A 6,575-nucleotide genomic window follows, 5' to 3' on the forward strand; every position below is an offset into this window, starting at 1 on the left:
CTCCACCTCCTCCGTCGCCCTCCGGCGGTTGAACCTCCGGCGGTTGATCCTCCGTCTTCATCCAGCAGAACTCAACGAGTCTCACGGCGGCACTTTCACCGAACACGACAGAAAGAGATCTAATATATTTTTGTTACAAACGGAGGAGCGACGCTTATTTATGTGGCCGAGACGTTGGAGCGCCGTGACCGCCGGTCCGAGAGACGCGGCGGGACTCGAACACGCGAATCTCCGAACTATGCAACTTGTTTCACGTATCACATCGTCTTTACTTCGGCTCTCGCTCCCTTTCAGACTTTTCTGAACGGATGAGAAGAAAAGACTCTTTTCTATTTGATTTGTTTTGGAAATATTAATTTGTGATGTGTGTGTGTGTGTGTGTGTGTGTGTGTGTGTGTGTGTGTGTGTGTGTGTGTGTGTGTGTGTGTGTGTGTGCGTGCGTGCGTGTGTGTGTGTGTGCGCATTGAGAGATACTTGAAAGAAACAAGTTGGCCCGGCTGCTGGAACCAAACACTTCTATATGTTACCATGGTTACCATGTTGATGATGTTATAATTATTCTTGTCAGTAAGTATATTAATAATATTATTGTTATTGTTGTTAATAATATTTTTTGGCTGCGTTTGTGTTATTATGTTGATTTATTATCGTTTTTGTTTTTTAAAGAAACGTTACAAACGTCTTTATGTTTTGCACTATAGCGACACTCAGATTAGACTGAAGACGGAGCTGTCTCACCCCCATGCAGTGAGACAGGTGTAGTCGCTACGTCTCCTGGGGGGTTTCTGAAGGACTCAGAGCAGCGTGTGATTGGCTGAGCCACCTGTCAATCAAACTACCACGCTTATCGGCTGTTATCAGGATGCTAGAAACGCCGACTTCATCAGTTTTGATCTGTTTTTCATATTTACAACTTTATTTAACTTTTCCGACGTCGTCTCAGATCCACAAACTCGAAACGTTTTATTTATTTTATCGCCACTGAAGTATTCCAATCAACAAAACTCTCCTCGTGTACGTTTTTACCTGTAAGATGATGATTTGATGTCGTTAGAGGAACTGCAGGTTCAGAAACTTCTGATTGGATAAAAGAAAATCAGCTGACGCGTTTAACGCGAAGGGATGCAATGCTAGCCCCTCAGTTAGCAACGAATGCTAGCATCTATCGTGTTTAAATAATTAGAAAATGAACGTGGCGCGAAGAGAGCAGCATGATTCGGACTCGTCTGAGATACGATATTCTGTGACGGCTAGCCGAGCTACCCAGCCACGCACCGCTAACGTCACCATGAGAACAAAGCCCTTAAATCCACGTTTACAGTACGTTAGCTAACTGGATGTGATTAGCATTAGCAAAGACAATACAAGTACGAATAAAAACACGTGTCTTCATCGACTTTATTTCTACATGAAAGATTCTTTCAGACGCTCATTTAACTCAGATTTCATGTATTTTGTAGAAATCTTTCTCTTAAAGCAACAAAACTACGTACAACTGTTCGTACGATGTCTGACTAAAAGTGTTTAAAAACAGGAAAAAATGAATTTGACAACATGAGTGATCATTTTCAGCAACAAACCTGTTTTAAGTAAAAATGAGTCGAGACGTCACTGAAGAATGAAAGTCAACGTTTTCACACAAACAGCTGACTGGACTACAACATCCATGATGACGAAGGTCAGTTGTAGTTCAGAAGAAAAGCCTGAGACTTTCCATTCAACCTGAATGAAATATTGACTTTCTTTATTCATGTTCTGAGTTCAACACAGTAAAATAAAAGAATAGTTTCCTTTAGAACCAAAGAGTCCAGTTTGTTTGTTTGTTTGTTTGTTGACGTTTCATGCAGCGAAACGTTCATGCTCGACTTCCTGAAGTTTGTAAAATGTTTTATTTATGCGTTTTAGGTTTTGATTTCAGATTAATTTTAGGTTTTGCACATCAAGAACTCATTTTCCCACAATGCTTTAGTCTTTCACCCAATCTCATCGTAAACATGAAAAAGACAAATTAGTCCGATGTTTGTGTGTCGATGGAGGCGTTGAAACCCGTCTCCTGTTCTGATTGGACGAGCTGCTTCTTGGACTCTTTGGGACGAACTCGTCGTCATGGCGACGGAAAAAAAACAGCCTCAAAAAGTGGGAACAAAAAAAGAAGAAAAGAAGTTTTTGTGGACACTGAAGGAAGTGGACAAAGAATAAAAAGTGTTTTTATTCTGTATATATGGAAACGGAGACTCGTTGCGTTGCTTTGTTGTACAAATCAAATGTGCTTGTGGCATTTTTCTAATCTAATTTATTTTCTTGTTTTGTTTTCTGCTTCACATTAAAGTTTAAAGGATGTACACCATGAACTGTGTCTCTGCTGCTTCAACACGCCGCCGTCTTCTTCTGCTTCCACATTCACCAGAACGCCTCGTTGGTGCTCTCTGATTGGCCGCTGGCGCTCCATTAAAACCGACGCCCTTTGCTGCTTTTATGGCACTTTCGTAGCAATAAAGAGAGCAACGCTGCAATTTAAAGTTACTGTGAGGAATCTGCGGCTGTTTGAGACGTTAAGCCGACGCTGCGCTACAATTTGTAAAGGCTGTAAAGCGAGCAGGCTCTTGGCCGACGGTCGTGTTGCCGTTCGGAGCGATATAAAGCTGCCTCGTTAAACACGTATTAAAATGTGATTGCGAGAGCTGCCGCTGAGCTTCTCCAGCGCCGGAGGTCGAGCGTTTGGGGTCGAGGTCGCAGCGAGGAGGAGACGCAGCAGGAACTCATTTCCTCACGCCGACGCAAGTATGCCGCTCTGAAGCTGTGATACATGAGGAGAAAGGTCAGAGGTCGGCTGGAGGTCGGCCGGAGCCCGGCGGCTTTAAAGCAGCTCGCCAACGCCGGCCGGAGGATCACATTCACTGAAGGTAAACACATGGAAGGAACCTTTACAGGATCCATGAGAGCCCAGAATGTTCCAGTAGAGGCTAAGCCCCGCCCCTTGTCAAAAACTGTCAGTTTTAAAGGGAATTCCACCAAAGTCGCCTTTCGTGGTCGAACTGAATCCGTAATTCCAATGACTTCTGTGTTTGCTAACGAATAAAAGGTGTTGCTAACGGAGACCCGCTAAAGGAGACCCGCTAACGGAGACTCGCTAACGGAGACCCGCTAATGGAGACTCGCTAACAGAGACCCGCTAACGGAGACCCGTTAACGGAAACTCGCTAACAGAGACCCGCTAACGGAGACCCGTTAACGGAAACTCGCTAACGGAGACCCGCTAACGGAGACTCACTAACACTGACCCGCTAACAGAGACTCGCCAATAGAGACTCGCTAACACTGACCCGCTAACGGAGACCCGCTAACAGAGACCCTTTAATGGAGACTCGCTAACACTGACCCGCTAACGGAGACCCGCTAACAGAGACCCTTTAAGACTCGCTAACACTGACCTGCTAACGGAGACCCGTTAACGGAAACTCGCTAACGGAGACTCACTAACACTGACCCGCTAACAGAGACTCGCCAACAGAGACTCGCTAATGGAGACCCGCTAACTGAGACCCGTTAACCGGAAACTCGCAAACGGTGACCCGCTAACGGAGACCCTTTAATGAAGACTCAGTAACACTGACCCGCTAACGGAGACTCACTAACAGTGACCTGCAAACGGAGACCCGTTAACGGAAACTCACTAACGGAGACTCACTAAGACTGACACGCTAACAGAGACTCGCCAACAGAGACTTGCTAACACTGACCCGCTAACGGAGACCTGCTAACTGAGACTGGCTAACACTGACTCGCTAAAGGGGACTTGCTAACACTGACCCGCTAACGGAGACTTTCCTTCCAGTCAGAACGTGGCTTTTTTTTTAAAGATTTTTTTTAGGCATAGACGCCTTTATTATCCGTGGACAGATAGGAAACATAGGAGAGAGAGGGGGTGACATGCAGGAAAGGACCTCGGGCCGGGATTCAAACGTTTGTACGTTGCATGGGCTCTTACCACTCCGCAAACTGCACGCCCATGAACGCAGCTTTAAAGATGGCTGAAACATTGTGGTGGACAAACCAGGAAACACTGTGTGTGTGTGTGTGTGTGTGTGTGTGTGAGTGTTTGCATGTGACCTGTTCGCCTCACATGTGCTGCGTGACATGACATCAGAGCATCAGACGTGTTCATAACAGGACCGAGTCCCCATCCAAGTCCCAGACCAGGACTACCCAAACCACATCCACTCTCCACTCTTCAGTCTCAAAATAAAAGTAGCTTTGTTCCTCACTGCATGACCTCATCAACACAATCCACCTCTGCTCACGAGACGCCCCACACACACACACGCACACACACTCACACGCACACACACTCACACTCACACACACACACGCACACACACTCACACACACACACACACACACACACTCGCACTCGCACACGCACACGCACACGCACACGCACATGCACGCGCACGCACACGCACACGCACACGCTCAAACTCACGCGCACGCACACTCACACTCGCACACACACAGTGTACAACATACATACCTCATCATGTGACGCTCCTATTGGACAAAAGGAATCAACGCGAGCAGGAGGAGGAGCTGAGGGTCTGATCCGGCCCGTGAGGGTCTCAAGCCGCCATCACTTCCTCCTCAGCCGTCTGACAGCTGGATCTCGGAGGTCTGAACCGTGAGATCCGGAGGAATGTAAGCACCAGGTCCACCAAGTCCAGCACTAAAACCGTCTGGGGTCCAGCACTAAAACCGTCTGGGGTCCAGCACTAAAAGCGTCTGTGTGCATGGATGAGAGATCACAGCAGGGTGTTTCCTGTCCACAGGGCGGCTGCCGTGGTCCGACGGCGTTTGAGGAGGTCCAGACCCTCAGACCAGTTCCCTTTCAACGGTCCAGGTCAAGTCATTTGGGATTTAGACTGAACGAATAAGATGTGACCTCCAGAGAAGGAAGAGACAAACTCATCTACTGTCTCGTTGAGAAGAAACAAAAAGTCCTACTCAGTCCTAACATCCATCTGCTGGGTGAAAGTCCTGTGTACTCTAACCGGTCCACCATCCAGACCTGCTCCCTACCTGGCCTTCAAGGACTCTTGGTGATCATGGTGGTGTTGGGGAGAAGCTTTGCCTGGTTTCACCTTCATGAAACGATCGGGACACTTACTTCATAGGGGGGCCTGGAACCAGGGCTGAACCAGGACTGAACCAGGGCTGAACCAGAACCTGCAACATGGTGGCCAGAAAGGAGTCCTAATTAAACCCTGAACTGTCGGGGAAACCTCCTCTCCTGGTTAATAGTTGAGAGGCTGAAATGGTCTAAATATGAATCCTGTTACCATGACGACGCTAATACACGTTTTTACTTGACTTCCTGATTTCAGCTTGTTGTATGATCCACATTCAGCATCACAAGTTCATCTGTGACATGAAGACAAAACCACATTGGTGCTGATCCAGAAGAGGAGCTGATCCTGTGTGGGTCTGGACCACGTCGTCCTCTCATCCTGTGTTTAACATCACAACGCTATGATTTGTGGGTAATGTCCTCATGCACCAACGGAGACCTCCAGCACGTGAGGATCCCCGGGCAGGACGGAGTTGAGGGTGGACCAGCAGACCGGTGGACCGGTGGACCTGTGGACCGGTGGCCGGGTGGCCTGTGGACTGTCAGCGTTGACGTGGGGATCGGACCTGTGACGGTCTGGGGAGGAGGAGTGGTGCACCTGGTGACCCCCATGACTCAGCGCTGAGATTAACAACAGGTTTATCTTTAGAAGAGCTGTGAGTTCACGCTTCCAGCGGAGGATGAAACACGCGGATCTGGACCCGTGAATCAGCCAGACCTCGGGCTGCGGTGCACCACATCGGCGGCCATCTGGACCAAAACAACTTAATTGCTTTCAGTAGTTGCTCATTTATTTCAACTCCGTCAACTGTCTTCAACACAACAAGCTAAGAGGCATCACGCAGAGTCTCTGATCCACCGCAGGAACGCCGTCTCAGGTCTGCAGGACCGGGTCTGTGGTCTGAGGTCTGGACCCGAGGAGGCTTCAGACTGTCATCCTGCAACCAGCTGAGCTGAGACCTAAATGAGGCTTCTGCTACAACTGTTCAGTCGATACAGGTCGGTGTTGCCACTGAGACCAGAACCAGGTCAGAAACCATGCCAGAACCAGACCAGAAACCAGGTAAAAACCAGGCCAGGAACCAGGTCAGAACCAGGCCAGAAAACAGGTAAGAACCAGGTCAGAAAACAGGCCAGAACCAGACCAGAAACCAGGTAAGAACCAGGTCAGAAACCAGGCCAGAACCAGGCAAGAAACCAGGTCAGAAACAGCCAGAACTAGGTCAAAACCAGGCCAGAACCAAGACAATCCAGAGACTCTGAGAACTGGACCAGAATAGAGTATTGCAACCCTGCAGGAAACGTATGTGGTCCACCAGACAGACTACAGTGAACTACTAGCCCACATATGTCAATGGTTTTAAAGTGACATGTTCGGGATCGGGATCAGGGTCCTGATTTACAGCCGAGCAAACCCACTACAGGACGGATCCTCCTCACTCCGCCACTTTAC

General features: G+C 48.2%; 1 protein-coding gene across 2 annotated transcripts in view; it reads left to right on the forward strand.

The window, feature by feature from the left end:
• The window catches only part of inhbaa (inhibin subunit beta Aa), an 18,753-nt gene extending 16,082 nt beyond the window's left edge, over positions 1 to 2,671 (forward strand). Inside the window, exons 2-3 of one of the 2 annotated variants that reach the window (XR_014598861.1) lie at positions 1 to 404; positions 469 to 2,671. The exon at positions 1 to 404 is cut by the window's left edge and continues 881 nt beyond it. The gene's annotated coding sequence lies outside the window, so the exon portion shown is untranslated. The other variant, XM_084034176.1, reaches the window with a different exon arrangement.
• The last annotated feature ends 3,904 nt before the right edge of the window (positions 2,672 to 6,575 follow it).

Source organism: Eutrigla gurnardus, assembly GCF_963514095.1.
Source record: "Eutrigla gurnardus genome assembly, chromosome: 18".
Lineage (NCBI taxonomy): Eukaryota > Metazoa > Chordata > Actinopteri > Perciformes > Triglidae > Eutrigla > Eutrigla gurnardus.